Source organism: Haliotis rufescens, unplaced genomic scaffold, assembly GCF_023055435.1.
Source record: "Haliotis rufescens isolate VD_foot unplaced genomic scaffold, xgHalRufe1.0.p SCAF_2, whole genome shotgun sequence".
In the NCBI taxonomy this organism is placed as follows: Eukaryota; Metazoa; Mollusca; class Gastropoda; order Lepetellida; family Haliotidae; genus Haliotis; species Haliotis rufescens.
In genome coordinates this window covers 62,860,604-62,863,977 of record NW_025963890.1, presented here as the reverse complement: position 1 = coordinate 62,863,977, position 3,374 = coordinate 62,860,604, and positions in this window count along the sequence as shown.

Here is a 3,374-nt window from a genome sequence, read left to right as displayed (position 1 = left end):
GTATATGCTCTCTGCCTCGTGGCATTCATTCTCCTGATCAAGGAGTAAGCATATACTCCGAAACGTTGTGTTCCTCATAATAAAGAAGTTGACATCCATATATTCTCTTCCTTATGTGAATCACTTCTAAATGCCTTTCAAGGACCAAAATAACATCTGTTTCTAAAACTGATTGTTATCAACAATGGGTGTCGTCTATGATCACATTAGGGCAACATTTCATTCAAACATCATTTCTGGAAGATTGAAATAGAAGAACGATTAATTGCTTTTTCTGTCTTAAAACACCTTCTAATCCAATAAAATTATCGGCTGAAGTGTTTCAATTTATTTGAATGAAATTTCTGATTCAATATACACTCTACGTTCATTGTTGATTCAACGTGCCGTTGGGAACATCCCCCCTTTCACGTATTGCATCAACAGTGTGAGATCAAGGCTGGGCCTAAGGAAATATTTACATACAAATTAGAAAGAAGCTCAAGAGCGAAAATGCTCATCTTCCCGTTTTTTGGACTCCCTAACTTCCGGTCATGCGTAAACTTATGAAGGGCGGTAGTTAAATATACAATGATTAAATTTCGTTAAAATCCTCTTTTTAAAAATAGCTTGCAAACTGTTCATTACCAACTCCAGGAAAGGGCTTAAGATGTTAGCTTAGCTGATCAGAACAGCTAATCTCATGTTCCGGCACGCTCACGGTCAAGGGTAAATGATATTTTTTAGCACCAGGATGTACTTGAACTTGAAAATGTGAGCTGTGAATGGCGGCGGTGACGGTGACAACACGATCAGCTGCAGTCGCCAGGCAGGTGGGTGCGCCGCGGCGCCCCTCTACCTCCATCTTATTTGATTGTTTTTTTTTCAACTTTTGGGGAATCCGTCGAAAACAGTCCCCCCGAACGCCCTGCAAATGGCAAATTCGCCAAAACTGGGCGGGGAGAAGCGTAGAAAAAGCCTGACTATTCAGTAATGTTGGCAGAAATAGCTGGTCCTCGATTAAACAGTCTTAAGTACTTAAGAACAGCCAGGGTCACGAATGAAACAAATACATGCAGTCGTTAGCTGTTAGTTGTTTCACAATTCATCAAATTACCATCCTTGTTTTAAACATGTCGTAATTCTAGTAATATTTAGAAATTCCGAACAATTAGTTTGGTTGGACAGAAGTGCTTTATAACCATGGACAGTTTAACCATAACTCATGCTAACAGCGGACCCCGGTTAATCCAGAATGTATCATTCTAAAGGAAATTGTCCTAATAACCAAATTTCTGGATGAACGAATCATGGGTATCATGTCGCATTCGTGATGTATAGACATTGCCAGCAGTAATCGTCCTTAATCCAATTGACCAGATAAACAGGTTTCCATACTAACGGGGTTTCCCTGTCTACTATAATGCCCATGCTGCAATTTATGTTTTAGCTTTAGCTGTTGAATTGGTGTAGCATATTACATACTTACTAGAATATTGCAAAGCTGTCGGGCGTCTTCAATCAGAATTAGCTAATGCAAATACAGATTTTGATTTTTACAATTTGGAAAACGACAATACTTTCATGTCAACACGTATTTTCGAACAATTGGTTGTTGTAAATATCTTGTAAACACGGAGTAACTAGAGTAAAAGGCTACCTCATAGTGGTCGTGCTCGCAATGCGGTCAGCTGTCAATATTTTGCCACTTTGACAAGGTTATTGTGTTTTAAACTTGGTAATTGAAAAATGACAAATATGACGCCTTTGCACACCGTGCGTGGTTTAATATTTGCTTGAACTGCCTCTGTGGGAAGACTTTTTGAAAATTTGACAAAATTTGGTTTAAAATACCACTTAATATTTTCTCCATGTCTCGGTGCACGATGTTGATTTTTGAAATATATTCTGCTCCGTTCCTTTATATCAGGTAGCGGTATTCGGATTTATTCAAATTATTTCAATATAGCTTCTGTTTCACGATGGTGAATATTTTATCAATTATCAGAATTATTTCAATGCTACACTTGTCAAACGTTGTTATTTGGCCCGTGATGTCCGTATCAGCAGTGATTGCTGTCTGTTTGTAATTGCTGGGATCAATGCATTGTGGTTGTGAGCATATCACACCTCTGTGTGAGATACAGAAAAACGGACATACAAGCCCACAAACCAACACCTCTGTCACTTCATACTGTAAAAAGAAAATATTTTAACGATCAAATTCAAGGATCTGGTTGTTTACAAGAGAACATTGATGGCGAGCCACGACTGACCCAACACACTGGCGTCTCGTCTCAAGCCATGGCTTGGCCATGTTGAAAGACACATCCTCATTAGTGAGGAAAGGACATGCGGACTCTACTGTAACATAAAAATATCCAACTATTGTGTGATATCGAGTCAGATAGATTTGGTTTAAATATGAACGTTTCATTGGGTTATGTATGAAATATTGATTTTATTTTTAAAGATTTAAGTTAACTTCTTACAAGAAGAAGGAATAAAAAGCCACATTATTTATAATCATCTTTTATCACGTGCATTTATGAACGTGTAAATTGGGACAAGGCATCAAATTGTTTTTGTATTTTTCTTTTTTGTCGCAATATTTTTTCTGTAGGGTTGCCCTGGTCCAAGTATATATCATTTCGTAAAGAGAAGGATAAAGCAGAGACCATATAATAGATTATATGGTCTCTGGATAAAGATAATATGGATAATGTCTATAGTTTGCAAGATTGTTTATTCAGTTCCGTTAGAATTTCCATTAAATGTCATACAGTACTTCGCTGAAAGTGACCGAAGCATTTTCTGACAGCAAATATAGATAATTATATATACTATTTTATTGTTTTTATATTCGGAATTGGGCCGTAGGTGGTTTCGGTCGTAATGACCTATTCAAATCCCCAAATCTTATTGAGAACAAAACTAAAGAGCGTTTCTTATCGCCAATCACCAACCCGCCACACGGAGGTAAAGTATTTGTCGCTGAGAATAAACACTTACTGGGTTGTTTGACTATTTTAATTGACATGCAAGAGGTTGAAGCGATACCTGCTTGATCGCTAAACACGGATGTCCCCAGCCCGCGTATTATGTCGGATGAGTCACAGTTGTGTTTATAATACGAATTACAGGTAAATGCATTACCTAATGCAGGGGCTATGTTAAAGTGTGTAAACACTGCATGTAGCACGCAATCTCAGTCCAAAGGCAACACGGAAATACAATTTCAATATAATCGAAAACTATTTGTCTTACACATCCGTATCATGGCAAGCCAAGTGGAATACCCGCAAAAACTTTTACCTGAGAATCAAACACAGATTTACATGTGCATTAAATCAAACTTAATACTTAAAACATACGTGCGGTGGCAACGAGGAGTG